The sequence below is a fragment of the Culex pipiens genome, chromosome 1 (assembly GCF_016801865.2).
Source record: "Culex pipiens pallens isolate TS chromosome 1, TS_CPP_V2, whole genome shotgun sequence".
Taxonomy (NCBI): domain Eukaryota; kingdom Metazoa; phylum Arthropoda; class Insecta; order Diptera; family Culicidae; genus Culex; species Culex pipiens.
In genome coordinates this window covers 13,682,083-13,699,576 of record NC_068937.1, presented here as the reverse complement: position 1 = coordinate 13,699,576, position 17,494 = coordinate 13,682,083, and the positions used below count along the sequence as shown (strand labels likewise).

At 32.6% G+C, this 17,494-nt stretch overlaps 1 protein-coding gene across 2 annotated transcripts in view; it reads right to left on the bottom strand.

The window, feature by feature from the left end:
- The window catches only part of LOC120416237 (5-hydroxytryptamine receptor 1A-alpha), a 72,029-nt gene extending 58,163 nt beyond the window's left edge, over positions 1-13,866 (bottom strand). The window contains exon 1 of one of the 2 annotated variants that reach the window (XM_039577934.2): positions 13,498-13,866. The gene's annotated coding sequence lies outside the window, so the exon portion shown is untranslated. The remainder of the gene's footprint in view (positions 1-13,497) is intronic. The other variant, XM_052706192.1, reaches the window with a different exon arrangement.
- Between the last annotated feature and the right edge of the window lie 3,628 nt (positions 13,867-17,494).

Sequence of the window (17,494 nt, the reverse complement as noted above, 5' to 3'; positions counted from 1 at the left end):
GAGCAAAATTTGACGAGTTATTGAATAATTTATTAATGGCTCTCGACCGGGGGTCGCGAAAATTAGCTGGCTTAACCCGAGCAGACGGAAATAACTTGGGAATGTCAGTTTTTGATATTGTGAGAAGATCGAAATATGTTATTGGGATGATCGGATTAGTTGTTAAAATAACAAAAATCAATAACAAAGATTTGTTCGAAGAATAACTTAAACTGTTATTATGTTGTTATTGCAATAACAAACCAATAACACAGAAGGAATCATGAAGGAATAATAAGATTTGTCATTTTGTGCGGAGAGGTGGAGCAGCATAATAACAAAAAATGTTATTGAACTGGTATGTCTCCATAACAAAAAAAGTTATTGTTTTGGTTTATTTGTAATTTGCAAATAAACCTGCAGTTGCCATAACTCCTCTGTACTAGTCAGGGCTGCAGAGTCGGGTACCTCAAAGCGACTTTGAATCCATACTTTGAAGACAACTCCGACTCTGGATGCAGGATATGACGTCAACTTCAGCTCTCCAAAAATACCCGACTTTACAGATTCCGACTCCAATTAAAAGTTGCTGAAAATTTGCTGCAGTCTCCGAGGTCTCACTCCAGCTCGAACTTCAACGTCAGCTCCGACTTCCTGGCTCTGTGAAAATAATAACAGTTTTTGTTATTCACACTTCAAAAATTCTCAATAAATAAATCAATTCCGTTAGGGAATATAACAAAACTTAAAAAAAGAACTCTCAAAAGTTAATTTTATTGGATTAATTTTAGCTTGAAACCCCATTTCATGATGAAATAAATGACCCCGATGAAATTGGTCAAAATTATTTCATAGTTCTAGCCAATTTTAGTAAAATCCCTTTTCAGAATAATTTTAGCTTAAGGACCCCATTTCATGGCCAAAATAATGACCCTGACGAAATTGGTCAAAATTATCCTATAGTTCTAACCATTTTAAACAAAGTCCTTCAGGGGGTACATCAAATAATTAAAAAATCAACTTTCAAAATTTCAACTTTTCTGAATAATTTTAGCTTAAGGACCCCATTTCATGGCCAAAAAAATAACCCCGACGAAAATGGTCAAAATTATCCCATATTTCTAGCCAATTTTAGCAAAGTCCCTTAGGGGGTATATCAAATAATTAAAAAAATCATCTATTAAAATTTCAACTTTTTAGAATAATTTTAGCTTAAGGACCCCATTTCATGGCTAAAATAATGACCCTGACGAAATTGGTCAAAATTATCCCAAAGATATGAACATATTTAACAAAAGAAAAAATAATAACAGATTGTGTTATGGACATTTAGAAACTTTTCCATTTGTGCGATTTATGGTAATTTTATTTCTAAGTCAGTATACCGAACGAATAACAAATTTTGTTATTAGGAGAGTTTTTGAAATGTATAACATTTCCTCTTATTAGCGTGTTATTAAACATTTTCAATATAATATCACTTCAATACCAAATTTTGTTATTTTATCAGAAACTGTTAATATTTTTTCTTCTTGAAGTTGAACTTCAGGATAAATAATAACACTTTTTGTTATTTTAACAGGATTTGTTATTGAAATATTATTAATTTTGTTATTACCGTCTGCCCGGGTTTAGTATAGCTTTGTATGGACTTCTTATCTTATCAGCTGAAGAAAATTTGGTCGATGTTTTGTTGCTGATACCTGCTATCAGATTTATTTTCGTGGAAAATTATGTGCGCAGCAATTCAGACAAGTTTCAAAAAAAAAAATAAAAAATAATCAATTGAAATGTAAACCTAATTGAAAAATAAAGCAATCAATTTTAATTAAACGGTCAGACTCACTTTTACTTCAGTCACATTTAATTAGCATCCCTCAATTGCGAATAATTTCGATTGGTTATTCCAACCAATTCTCTTGATTTCCTCGAAATTGACCCGCTGACCCAGCTGGGTGAAAATCATTAAAAGCACTTTTTTCCCGGGATCCAGCGTTACTTTTCAGTAAATTTGAATTTGCTCGCGTTCAACTTCCGACAAAAAAAAAAAAAAAAAAAAAAAAAAAACAGTCAGCCAGTTAAAAAAGGGCAAATTTTAAACTCCACATTTATTACAATTTCCGGAAAACACTCGAAAATTGAGACCCCACCCACTCGGGAGGGACGGATTAATAAAAATAATTATGCTTGTTAAGCGAAAAGTCGGTCCGCCACCCCCTCCCTGTCACGAGTGAATTGGTTGGGGTTTTTAATTTCGGGTGAGCCTGATTCGATCGAGTTGGGAAAGGGGTGGCATCTGCAATCGACAGGTCGCAACTTTATTAACCTCGGCCGCGCGCGCGGTAATTGGGCTGGTTTGCGTTTATATTTACTTTTATTTTACTGGTTTTTTTCTCTCTCTCATGTGGTTGGGAAAATTAAACAAAAAAAGAATGAGGAAATTAACTGCGGGTTTTTTTTTGGTGCTGAACAGGTATTTGAAGAATGGTGGATTTGTTGTTTGATTGGCTCTTAAAATGTCTTTCAAAAGGGTGCAAATTAAACACATTGTTAAATGAAATTTGTTTGAATTGGTTCAAAGCTTGAGCTTTTAACTGATTTTTTTTTCGCTTGAAAAATCGCGTTTTAAGTCCTTAAATTTCAAAATTTTAAACTGTGAAAAGGTTTGTAAATTTAGAAACTGAAATAAAAATGCTGAATTTTATTTATTACTTGAGCAGACGGGAATAACTTGGGAATAATATTTTTTTATATTTGAAAATACTAGGCCAATAACATTTTATGTTATTTATAACAAGATTTGTTATACGTCGTTTTGAATTTTTTGTTACTGGATTGTATTTGTAATAACAGACTAATAACATTTTTAGTTATTCTTCGAACAAATCTTTGTTATTTTTTTGTTATTTTAACAACTAATCCGATCATCCCAATAACAGTTGGAGATATTCTTCCATAATAACAAATGTTATCTCAAAGTTGTTTTGGCTTTCAACCAATATCAGACCAATAACAAATTTTGTTAAAATAACATAAACTTTTATTAAACCCTTATGCAAAAATGGATTTTTCAAGAAAATTCCATAACACCTTCAGTTATTTCAACAGTATTTGTTATTAAAATGGCATAAATTTTGTTGTTATTAAAAAAGAGGGTTCCCAGGCAGACAAAAAAATTATTGACAAAAAATTAAATTTTCATTAAAAAAACTAGTAAAATCGATTGAGACTGTCATAATGCATGGCATAATGCTTATTTAAGTATTTTTGTTTATCAAATAAAGACCATTTAATCTTTTCGCAAATTTTGAATTTTGGGAATAAAAAAAAATCCCGGTAATTTATAAACGTTTTTTTTTATTATGAATCATTTATTAATGCTATTTTCATCAATTGACTCTACGAAATCGGTCTTTTTTCTGAAATTTTAATTTTTGTATTTTTTACTCCGACTGAAACTTTTTTGGTACCTTCGGTATGTCCAAAGAAGCCATTTTGCATCATTAGTTTGTCCATATAATTTTCCACACAAATTTGGCAGCTGGCCATACAAAAATAATGCATGAAAATTCAAAAATCTGTATCTTTGAAGGAATTTTTTGATCGATTTGGTGTCTTCGGCAAAGTTGTAGTTGGACTACACTGGAAAAAAATTATACACGGTAAAAAAAATTATGGTGATTTTTTATTTAACTTTTTGTCACTGAAACTTGATTTGCAAAAAAACACTATTTTTATTTTTTTTCTATTTTTTGATATGTTTTAGAGGACATCAAATGCCAACTTTTCAGAAATTTCCAGGTTGTGCAAAAAATCTTTGAGCGAGTTATGAAATTTTGAATCAATACTGATTTTTCCAAAAAATCGAAGAATTGGTCACAAAAAAATTTCAACTTCATTTTTTGATGTAAAATCAAATTTGCAATCAAAAAGTACTTTAGTGAAATTTTGATAAAGTGCTCCGTTTTCAAGTTTAATTCAATGACCATATCCCCGAACGGCCATTTCCCGAACGCCACTTCCCCGAACCCGGTCAGGCAAGTATGGCGCGGTTCTGGGCAACGGCCATACCCGCCTGACCGGGTTCGGGGAAGTAGCGATCAATAAAGTATCATGTCCACGTTTGAACGTTCAAAAATTCCGAGCTTCACTTGAATTTTGAATATTCAAATTGATGTAAGTGCGACACTTGGCCAAAGGGATTTCAGGTCAGAACGTGTTTGACACACGTTCAGGCCCGACTACCGCAAAAATTTGTAATTATTACTCGGGACCTTGGCAACCAAAATTAACCAAACTTCGGGACAATGCACAGAATGGTCAACCAAACAAAACGTGTTTGGCTCTATTTTTCGTTTATTCAAGGCCAGACATTAAAACGCGTTTTTTTCGGAACGTCAAAAAGCGACAAACAACAAGATAACACAACAACGTCAATTTGATACATTGATCATTTCGCAAAAATGCATTTAGTTTAAAATCAAATTACAGTCCAGACTCGATTATCCGAAGGCCTTGTCAAAAGTTCACTTCGGATAATTGAATAATAAACATTTTTTTGTCGTCTTTTTTGTTTTGCTGTCGAGCTTAAGTATAGCACCTAAACTACTTTAAAGTGATTTAGTTATTTTAAATCTAAAATGGCGGTGATGAAATATTAAAAAAAATGCATTTTGTAGTACAATAATCAACTATTAAGATTTGATTAAAAAGGGTTGGTTGCAGAACTTGAATTGGACTTAATAAAAATTAAAAAAATTGTTCAAGGCCTTCATCCAGCCAAAATTGATAAAGACGAATCAGTTCAGTTAAACAAAATCTAGAACAAACTGAATCCTGCGCATCGAGTCGTCGCATAAAGCTATCGTTGCTGTTCAATCCTTACCACGTAGATACCGTTTTGGAAAATTGTCCTTTGCTGAAAATTGCCGCTACAAAAAATAAACTTTTTTTATGGAACGTGGATAATCTCAATACCCCGCGCTCTTAAAGTCTCCGCGTGGTTTATGAATGGCCTTCTACGGTTATTTGTTTTTTTTTTAAATCTTAAAACACGTAGGAGAATTTAATATTAAGGTCATACTTTTATTAAAAAAATCCCTAAATAACAATTTAGCTATATTTAGGTTATCATTCAGAAAAAATGATTTTACGGAGAAGTAAACTTTCGGGTTTATGTAAATTAAGGAAAACGACAGTTCGGTGAAATGGCCATTCAGGTAAAGGACATTCGGGGATGTGGAATTTTCGGGAAAATGATTTTCGGGGAAGTGACACTTTCGGGGAAATGATTTTCGGGGATATGGGATTCGGGAAAGTGGGATTTGGGTATAAGGGATAAAACCGTTGATTCGACCCTTCGTTGCTGAGATATTGCCATGCAAAGGCTTAAAAACAGGAAAATTGATGTTTTCTAATCCCACCCAAACAACACACCATTTTCTAATGTCGATATCTCAGCAACTAATGGTCCGATTTTCAATGCTAAACTATGAAACATTCGTGAAATTTTCCGATATTTTCTAAAAAAGTATTTTAAAATTTTTTAAACCAGGACTAACATTTTAAAAGGTCGTAATATTGAATGTTTGGACTTTTTGAAATGTTAGTCTAGTTTCAAAGTTTATAAAAAAAATTGTTTGGGTGGGACTTAGAAAACATCAATTTTCCTGTTTTTAAACCTTTGCATGACCATATCTCAGCAGCTAAGGGTTGTATCAACAAAATATAAAAGTGCAAAATGTAGAGAATTTTTTCAGCTTTTCAAACATATTTTTTTCAAAGGTGGGCAAACATGTGCACTAATTTAAAAAAATGAAAAACTTCAAAACTTTTTTCGTAAAATCGCGATAACTCGTGATGTTTATAAGCAAACCCTTTATGTCTATATATCAATTTTTTTTGTAATTGTCTGCTCTACAATTTTGTAGAACATTGTTACACTCTAAAAAACAACCCTGCAAAGTTAGAAAAAAAACACGAAATTTTAATGACCCTTCTGGGTCAATGTAGATTCGAAAAGTACATAAAATTTCCCATAAAATGACATGTTCCAAAATTTTTTACAGTTGTTAAAATCATATTCAAGATGTTCAAACTTTATTTGTACGTTAAATGTAGCATCACTAAAGTAGCTGATATAGTTTTTAAGAAAAAAAAAAAAAAAATAACAAAGTTTATATTTAGTAAACTTAGTTTATAAGCTTTTAACAAAATACATATAAATTTTAGGTAAAATTGTTGAAAAGTCGTAATTTTGCCTGAAATTTGTTAAAATTAGTTTTGTTTGTAAAATTATCGATTTATATTGCATTTTATACTGAATTCGAAGCACGAATCACAAGTTTTCACATTTTACATGCAATTTGTTCAACTGAAATTGTATATAAATTTCGAGATTTTTTTAAATTGTGTTTCAAAACCACATTTTTTACAAACTTATTTAACCTTCACCTAGTGGAAAATTGTTCAAAGAAACCGAAAATGCATTCCGTTTTCCGATTCAAAATCATGTTCATTGAGAAAATCATGACACTTTGAGAAGTTTAAAATAATGAGTTTCACCAACATTTTCTTAACTATAGTTAACTAACTTTTTAAACTTTTCAAAATGTTATGAATAGTTCTTCTTGAGGTACTTTGAACACTTCTCTATCACGGTCAGTATGATTCTAAGCCATTTCGTACGTATTTTAATTGTACTCTTCATTTTGCGGAAAAATCGCAAACCTATCAAAGTCACCCCGGCTATCAAAGTCACCCCGTTTTACGGTACATGTACATGTTACATTCCAATACCCACTGGCCGGCAGTGAAATTATGCGTAAGTATATTGCCCAATGAACCATTATAGAACGGCTGAGACCCTCGCGGCTAAATGTTTCATCTAAGAGATAATTGAGGTTAACTAAGTTTTATTTTTTAATGGATTGGCAACCCGGCCTTCAACGCGAGTGCACGCGATTTTGCTTCGTTCTCCAGACTCGATTTTGTTCGCGAATTTTGTGTGTGAAATTCTGCCCTTTTGATGAAAACTTATTGCAGAAGCAATTTGCTGACGGACAGTGCATTGAAAAACCTTGGTTTTTTAAAGGAAACCTTGTAAAAATGTTTTTTCCCACGATTAGATATCCTTTTGTTTACATCGAAGATGGCAGGAATATGGCGTCTCGGCTAGCGCTGCGCCCTCCGGCAAGCAGTGAGCGAGGGGCTGTTTAGTGGTGTTGGTGATATGTGGCGTTTTGACCAGAGCACGGAGAAGCGAAGAAAGCAGCATTGGAAATAAATAACAAGAATAAGGAGGATAGGAAAAAAATAATGCTTCAGTGGTTGTTTAGTGAAAAATTGTTTATGATTGAGTTGTTTTTTGATCGGAAACGGGAGAGCAAGAATGTGAACGACAACTTTCGCTTCTGTGTGTTGTTCTGTGTTGTTCTCAAAGCTTTGGCTTAAAGATGACATGTGCGCGTGTGCGTAGGGCCCCGTGGGCCAGAGCTTTCATGCGTGGACTGGGAGTAGTGCGGAAGTGATTTAGATGTCACTGGAAAGCCGGAGGGCTGGATTTGTTTTCCTGCTTGTTGGCTGATTCCAACGAGGAGGCCAGCATCCACGCCAGCATCTCACCGGAATAAAACCGAAGCTGAACTTGGTGAGTTCGTTTCATGTTGTTTGTTTAGTGAGTGGTACTGTGTGAGTGAGATTGGAATGAACGGAAGAAGCTTCGGCAGTGTTTGACATTTGTGGATCATGTGGATCCTAAACGTTCCACAGAAGTGTTGCCATATGGTGAAAATGCAACCCGGCTGCAGACTTTTTAGAATTTAACAGAAATGTGTGTTTTAAAGAATGCTAAAGGTTGCAGTTAGTCACATTTGATCACGCACGGTTATATGTACGGTTTTAAATAACTTTTCTATAAGTAGTATGGATTTCAATTAGTTTCGGGGTTTTTGCTTTTTTTTGTTATCTAGGCTTTTCGCAAATTTTTAAACCCGTTGTAGCATTAGCATAAAAACTGAATGTTGCTGATCTTCAAATCGAGGAAGCATCAATGTGTGTGTGGGTGAGTGAGTGATTGTGTTTTGTCTGTATATTTTTCAGCTAATAATAATTTAATTATTTTAATTATTTGAAGAAAATAATTTAAATATGCTGATTAATCCCATTACACTAAAAATAAATGATAACTAAGTATGCTTTTTGAATCGGTCGTTTTAATGAAACATCTAAATCCTACATTCAAAATAAAACAAATGGGTAAATAATGAATGTTTACTCCTTATCGCTGTAAGAGTTTAAAATCAAAATATCAATTATGAGTTAAATTATTTACAACCTCGAATTTCGCTTAAATATACTATAATTTAAATGACAATTTAAACTTCTCTCTACTCTTACAGTTGATAGAATGAGTTTAACAACAAACATGTTAAAACTGTGATTAATCAGCATTGCTTTTACCTGAGAAAATGGTTGGTTTAGTAATACGACAGTCAATTTAATCATGCACGGCTTCGTCGCGTTGTTTCTGCCGTGGTTTAAAATATAAAAAATATAAATCATGCATCTTTAACACTATACAATCACAAGTATAAGTTTAATAATAAAAAAAACTAACTCTACTTGATTTGCCCGCAATACCTTTCGGGGTATATCCTAGGGTTCTACCTCTCCTACTAACATTGAGTCCAAAACCTCCCTACAAACATCTATACCACTAAGGTGACGTAGGGGTTCCTGCGCACTTTAGATAGGTGTTTACTAACATTCCTTCATTTCCCCGAGGATAGCTTGGACCCGGCGTGGACCCCCTTATGCCCTGGGCTGTATTACACACTCATCAAAAGATGAAGACATGGTATCTCCCGTGTTGGATTATTGTTCCGGATGAGGGTCTAACACAACCAGACCAAACAGTGGGATAAGCGTTGTGGAGCCTTCCGGTGGTGGGGCGTCCTCCAAATGCTAATGCTAATGCTAATGCTAATTAACTAAGTTTTATTTTTTAATTGATTGTAAAAATGTTGCAACATTTTAGATATTTTGATAGATTATTACGGCTTTTTAAAAATATATGGAAGCAAAAACATAAGAACAAAATTACTCTTTTATGTGCATTATTGTGTTGCAATATCAGGAATTTGAAGAAGATCATGTGATTTTTGAAGTCTTTACTCAGTTGAGAAGCCAAAACTCTGATTTTTTTCACCACCATCCACTGCGTGGGGGTAAATCGGAACATTTCTCTTTGCTTTTATTTTTCTAAACTGCTTTAAACTGTGCATATTTATGAGTGCCATTTGCTGTGCCATCTTTATAGAAATTCGCGCCTTTGAAGTGGTTGAATGGCGCGATAAGAAATCCAATTTTCTTTTTCTCGCCAGCCAAAGCAGATCCGAAGCGTGGGATAACGCTACAAATTATGATATTGTTCGCCTAAGCTTTTTAGAAAAATGCATTTTTCCTGGAAATGTGAAAAACGAATGTAATTTATATTTTTGAGGAATAATGATTATTTCAGATATTTGGATCAAACACCTAAAAAATCACAACATTTAAAATGAGACAACTATGCATTTTAGAGCAGTAAAGTGGAAACGCATGGGATTGTCTTTGTCACTGTCACTTAAAACTTCAAATGATGATGTCTCAAGTTCATTTTTTATCACAGAAAAAAAACTCATAAAATATGCACAACAGCTAATCGTTTTCCCTTCATCCCCACCCTCAATTTCCACCAAACTTTTCACGAAAGCTTTTTGAGAGCACCAAAATTTGCATTTTTCATCTAATTTATCTTCAGAACACCATCGCTTGTGTGCTTTTTTTATTCTTCTGAAAGACGCCTTTCATTTGCAGCCAAATAAACAACAAAACACCCCCGAACTTTGAAGCATCGCAAATAATAATAATGTGAGTGTGTGAGTGTTTTCCACGCCAACACATTTTTCTATTCTTTTCTTCTCCTTTTTGATTCATTTTCCCCCAAGTCAAGCAATTTTATGGACGCTGTTGTTTTGGGAGGACTTAAACCTCTCTCCGCGGGATCGTCAAATGAAGAACTCGAATTTTCCCACGGATTTTGTTCTGCAGCAGCGCGCTATCAACCGCGTGTTTTGTTTTATATTCTGCGACGGGTGTGAAATAATGATTCATGCTTGAGATGGGAGTACAAAAGGTCCACCCACCGCCTTCGACATGAAAAGGGCATTTTCATGTGGCTTTCCGGGGGTAGTTTGTTATCTCTTTGAGGGGACGAGTGTATGTAAGGGTTGAAAGCATTTTGAAATACTGATTTCAAAAAACTGAAAGTTACTATTTTTTTTCCTTTTTTGTGTACAAAAAATATTTTTAGCGATTTATAGTTTTTGAAGTTTTTGTCCTCTCACATTTGATTTTTTTTTCAAAATAAAAAAAAAAACATTATAGGGGAATGTTTGGCAGGTTAAGCGCTTGCTCCTAACTCCATCCAATTTGCTGATTTTCACTATTTAAACAAATAATTTTGCAAAACTATTGATAGAAACTTGCTTGCTCACTTCTTATTGAGCTAATTACAACTCGATTTCAGTTGAAAACGCTTTTAATTAGCTTTAATTGAATGTCAAAATTCTGAGGCACAAATAAAAAAATATATTGAATTGGTCATTGGAGTGGTTCTCTACGGTTCCGAATATCCGATATTTTTTAATTCGGGTTTTCCGAAAAAATCGAAAAAAACTCATGAGGAAAGTGGAAATGTGTTGGATCATTGTCAAGTGTGAGACTCTTATGTACACTTTTATGACAAACAACTTTGTCAAAGATTGTAAAACGATCCGAGTTAACCCTGTCGAGTTATTAACGATTTAAATAAAACGTTTTGGTATAAAAAGATTCTTTTAATCAACTTCAACGATAAAAACTAACTTAATCCACCTACGTGGTTGATGCCTTCCTCACTTTTTACCAACAATGGGTAATATGAATGGTTTGGACATATTTTCTAGCTATTTTTTTAGATCCAGAAAAACACGTACACACATATAACTTAAGTAATCATATCTCGAGACAGGGTTGCCAGATCTTCAATGTTTTGGACTCGTTGGAAAGGTTTTTTGATAACCTAACCAACGATGGGTCGGATGGTGGATCCGGACATAGTTTACAAACATTTAAGTGGGATCCGGCTTCAAAAAAGTGCATCAATATCACTTAAGTGGACATATCTCGAGACAGGGTTGCCAGATCTTCAATGTTTTGGACTCGTTGGAAAGGTTTTTTGATAACCTAACCAACGATGGGTCGGATGGTGGATTCGGACACAGTTTACATACATTTAAGTGGGATCCGGCTTCAAAAAAGTGCATCAATATCACTTAAGTGGACATATCTCAAGACAGGGTTGCCAAATCTTCAATGTTTCAGACTCGTTGGAAAGGTTTTTTGAAAACCTTACCAACGATGGGTCGGATGGTGGATCCGGACATAGTTTACATACATTTAAGTGCGATCCGGCTTCCAAAAAGTACATAAATATTACTTAAGTGACTATATCTCGAGACAGGGTTGCCAGATCTTCAATGTTTCAGACTCGTTGGAAAGGTTTTTTGATAACCTAACCAACGATGGGTCGGATGGTGGATCCGGACATAGTTTACATGCATTTAAGTGAGATCCGGATAAATGTGAAAACACATTTTTATATATAACTTTTGAACTACTTATTTTTATTTTATCCGAAAAGTCCTAATCATAACCTACAACTTTGCCGAAGACATCAAATCAATCAAAAATTCCCTTCTCAAGATACAGAATTTGATTTATTTACAAACTCTTTTGTATGAGCAGTCCTCAATATGGTAGGAAAAAAAACCAATGATGCAAAATTGATTCTTTTTGCATCGAAAGTTGTAAGAAAACCACTTTTTTCATATATTAATTTTCTAATTAGTTTATTAAAAAGACCTCCATGATATTTTCAGCAAATATACTCTCAGATAAATGGCGTCTATTAAATCTTTTTTGACTAAACCCTATGTTTAAATGGACCAAATGTTCATTATTTTTGCATAGAATTGTTCGTTTTTGCATAGAATTGTTCGCACATAATTTCCCAGAAAATAAAACCTTAAAAGTTTCGTATAGATTGAACAGCATATATGATTCAAATATTTGATCCAAAAAAAAAAAAAAACAACGATATCTCTCGGCCGTGTTCCCAGATTGCCAGTCGTATATTAAAGGTGTCATGCTCGTCTAAACAATCAACTTCCGGTCCAAAACTGTTGAATCTTGCTGTGATGGCGATGTCTCAGTACAGGGTTGCCAGAGCTCCAAATTTCCGAATTTACCAAATCATGCTCATGTTTTTTAAATAAACATTTGCGCATTAAACCCATGAAGTTTGTGCAACCCCTCTCAAAGGTAGATATTTCATGACAGGGTTGCCAGATCTCCTTTATGCTTAATTTATTGTAAGTATGCGAAAGTAATATTTGTAAAAAAAAAACCAAATTTGATCATATATAGTTGGCTAAATTTCTCTTAAGCGGAGATAATCTAAAATGTTCCGGGCATGAAAAAAAATTGTAAATTTCATTTAATTATCCATAACTTTTCATAGGGTTACCAGAAACGGGATTTTTTTTTTGATTTTTCGAACAATTAACTATCCTTTCACAATGAGAAAAACAGTCATGCTGGTTTTTTCGTTAAAAAAACAGGTTTAAGAAAATAAAATAAAATAAAATGACTTTGATGAACTTTCTTAATGGAGCTTACGTTACATAGTCAAATCAATGAAAATGATTGATTTTGCATGTCAATTGCTGTGTTGCTGAAACTGTGATGAAAGTGACAAAATTGAGTTATCATAAGGAATTTGAAAAATTCTCCATTTTTATTTTTTATGAAACGAATACATCTTGGCACTCAAGAGGCAAAAACTAATTATCCCGAAAGCCAAATTAAACAGAAAGAAAGATACATATAAGTTGATGGTATTGGTTATGGCGGTAAAACATTTTTAGTTGGTTTTTAGAGAGAAATTCGTTAAAAATTTATGCAAAAATTAATTTTTTCAACTTTTACATATTGTCATAAAAAATGGTGACTTCCTGGATCAATATAAATAGAGAACATTATTGGTGGGACCCCTTAAAAAAGATTTGAAGTGATTTTTTTTCATTTTTCAGTAAACCGTAAATCGCGAATGAGTTGGAATCAAGAATCAACTAGTTTATTTTTCCTTGCCTAAAAATCTAATCCATAATATTTATTTGTACGAGTACTTTTTCAAGTGACTTAGAAATAAATTTACTCAATATTTAATTCGTCAAATTTTAAAGCACTTCCCACCCACTCACACCGACCTTGCCTTCATCTGGCCCAAACTAAATCAATCGCGCTAATTAAATCTATTCAACATCATCAACCATCCCTCTCAGCGCAGCTTCCGGTTTTCCACGCTATCCAGCGAGAGAGAGTGCCAATAAAAACCCAAAAATAGACCCGTTCTAAGTATATTAATTTCCATACCTCCAGGTCTGACCTTAACCGAAGATTCTGCCACTCTGCCTTTCTGCTCTGCTCAAGGAAGTTATAAACCAGAAGCTCTGTTTTTTCCTCTTTCTCGCGAATCCAATCGATCTGTCCGACTGACAGCTGAAACGTCACATTTGCACGCTTAACAGATGCCACCCCGACTTCCGGGCGGCTGCTGCTGCTGGAAATTTTATTTATTTATGTATTTTCACACCACTTTCCAACTTTCCAGACTTGTGTACCAATTAGCATAAATATTCGACCTTACACTGTGCGGCAAATTTGTGTAAATTTCGCCGAAATTAATTTTCTTTGCACACTTTTAAACGGTTGCCCCCTAATTGACATTCACTGTTTGGTTGTTTTTATTTTCGCTGACTGCAGATGAAATTTAATTGCCACTTGAGAGAAAGTCGGGGAAAACATGCAGATTTTTGTTGATTTACTTTGTTTAATGATAATTTTGTTACACTCTAAAAGAAAATATTTTTCTTGTGACAATTTTTTTGTTGAGTTGTCAATTTTGGCAGTCAAACTGTCACTTTAGTGAAACTAATTTTTTTGAAGTTTTTTTTTCAACTGTCAATTTTGACAGTTCTCTTTTTCCACCAAAATGCCCACTTTCACTTCACCGTGCAGCTTATCTGTCAGCCCGATATTATCACTTATCTTCCATTAGCAGTGATAATCCGGGCTCCAATTTTCCACTCCGGGTTGATGCTGGCAGATTATCAACACCTGTTGCCCGCACACACTCTTGGCCACCGAAAATTTCCAGGTTATTTAAAACTTTTTAATGACCACCTTTCAAACTAATCCCCCCGTCAATTAAGTCACACTTCTTCAAAAGGAAACTTTTCTCCCCTGTCCAGAACCAACATAACGAAACCTCCTAACGTCACGAGATCCACGGCGGTACTGAGGCACGACTCTGTTTAGTAGCTCCGACTAAGCTCCAGACTAATTCGACGACAACGCCGACGGAGAGAAGGATGAAAGGTTGGACTTTCCTTTGAATTTTCCCGCGAGCGACTAAAGTCGGCGTGGCGCGCCGTCCGGGAAGCAACAGCTCGAAACAAGTTTGGCTGTCAGTTTTGAAACGCGGAGAGGGCTGTCAGTTTGCTTAGAGATGAACGCGTGGTGGTTTGAGAGAGAGGATGAATGCTTAGAGAGTGAGCGCATTAAAGAAGAGAGTAAAATTCTGAACAATTCTGCGGTTGATTGAATGGCATATCTGCAAGTTAAACAGAGACTAAATATGATGTAAATCTCAAGTGCATATACTTAAAAGTGTGACGTACCTGCTGATACTTGTGAATTGGTAGATTTTTTTATGTGCTCTGGAATGTTTGCTAGTGAACTTGTAAGGCTGACGAGGAAGGGTGACTAGTATTGGATTCGTCGAGCTGATATGAATTGCCTTTACTTATCAAACTTTTGGCTTCCTATAGTTTGCTTTACAATGTTTTTTATCTTTGACTTTTTCTAAATGCTTCCTGTTTCATCAGCTGTTATTTTATGCAGAATTGCTGATGATTGTACTCTTTTTAATAAGATTTTATGTTGCGACATTACAAACAGTTTTTCAGGTTTGCCAAAATTGTCAAAATTGTCAAAATTGTCAAAATTGTCAAAATTGTCAAAATTGTCAAAATTGTCAAAATTGTCAAAATTGTCAAAATTGTCAAATGTGTCAAAATTGTCAAAATTGTCAAAATTGTCAAAATTGTCAAAATTGTCAAAATTGTCAAAATTGTCAAAATTGTCAAAATTGTCAAAATTGTCAAAATTGTCAAAATTGTCAAAATTGTCAAAATTGTCAAAATTGTCAAAATTGTCAAAATTGTCAAAATTGTCAAAATTGTCAAAATTGTCAAAATTGTCAAAAATGTCAAAATTGTCAAAATTGTCAAAATTGTCAAAATTGTCAAAATTGTCAAAATTGTCAAAATTGTCAAAATTGTCAAATTTGTCAAAATTGTCAAAATTGTCAAAATTGTCAAAATTGTCAAAATTGTCAAAATTGTCAAAATTGTCAAAATTGTCAAAATTGTCAAAATTGTCAAAATTGTCAAAATTGTCAAAATTGTCAAAATTGTCAAAATTGTCAAAATTGTTAAAATTGTCAAAGTTGTCAAAGTTGTCAAAATTGTCAAAATTGTCAAAATTGTCAAAATTGTCAAAATTGTCAAAATTGTCAAAATTGTCAAAATTGTCAAAATTGTCAAAATTGTCAAAATTGTCAAAATTGTCAAAATTGTCAAAATTGTCAAAATTGTCAAAATTGTCAAAATTGTCAAAATTGTCAAAATTGTCAAAATTGTCAAAATTGTCAAAATTGTCAAAATTGTCAAAATTGTCAAAATTGTCAAAATTGTCAAAATTGTCAAAATTGTCAAAATTGTCAAAATTGTCAAAATTGTCAAAATTGTCAAAATTGTCAAAATTGTCAAAATTGTCAAAATTGTCAAAATTGTCAAAATTGTCAAAATTGTCAAAATTGTCAAAATTTTTAAAATTTTTAAAATTGTTAAAATTGTCAAAATTGTCAAAATTGTCAAAATTGTCAAAATTGTTAAAATTGTCAAAATTGTCAAAATTGTTAAAATTGTCAAAATTGTCAAAGTTGTCAAAGTTGTCAAAATTGTCAAAATTGTCAAAATTGTCAAAATTGTCAAAATTGTCAAAATTGTCAAAATTGTCAAAAATGACAAAAATAACAAAAATGACAAAAAATGACAAAAATGACAAAAATGACAAAAATGACAAAAATGACAAAAATGACAAAAATGACAAAAATGACAAAAATGACAAAAATGACAAAAATGACAAAAATGACAAAAATGACAAAAATGACAAAAATGACAAAAATGACAAAAATGACAAAAATGACAAAAATGACAAAAATGACAAAAATGACAAAAATGACAAAAATGACAAAAATGACAAAAATGACAAAAATGACAAAAATGACAAAAATAACAAAAATGACAAAAATAACAAAAATGACAAAAATGACAAAAATGACAAAAATGACAAAAATGACAAAAATGACAAAAATGACAAAAATGACAAAAATGACAAAAATGACAAAAATGACAAAAATGACAAAAATGACAAAAATGACAAAAATGACAAAAATGACAAAAATGACAAAAATGACAAAAATGACAAAAATGACAAAAATGAAAAAAAATGACAAAAATGACAAAAATGACAAAAATGACAAAAATGAAAAAAAATGACAAAAATGACAAAAATGACAAAAATGACAAAAATGACAAAAATGACAAAAATGACAAAATTGACAAAATTGACAAAAATGACAAAAATGACAAAAATGACAAAAATGACAAAAATGACAAAAATGACAAAAATGACAAAAATGACAAAAATGACAAAAATGACAAAAATGACAAAAATGACAAAAATGACAAAAATGACAAAAATGACAAAAATGACAAAAATGACAAAAATGACAAAAATGACAAAAATGACAAAAATGACAAAAATGACAAAAATGACAAAAATGACAAAAATGACAAAAATGACAAAAATGACAAAAATGACAAAAATGACAAAAATGACAAAAATGACAAAAATGACAAAAATGACAAAAATGACAAAAATGACAAAAATGACAAAAATGACAAAACTGACAAAAATGACAAAAATGACAAAAATGACAAAAATGACAAAAATGACAAAAATGACAAAAATGACAAAAATGACAAAAATGACAAAAATGACAAAAATGACAAAAATGACAAAAATGACAAAAATGACAAAAATGACAAAAATGACAAAAATGACAAAAATGACAAAAATGACAAAAATGACAAAAATGACAAAAATGACAAAAATGACAAAAATGACAAAAATGACAAAAATGACAAAAATGACAAAAATGACAAAAATGACAAAAATGACAAAAATGACAAAAATGACAAAAATGACAAAAATGACAAAAATGACAAAAATGACAAAAATG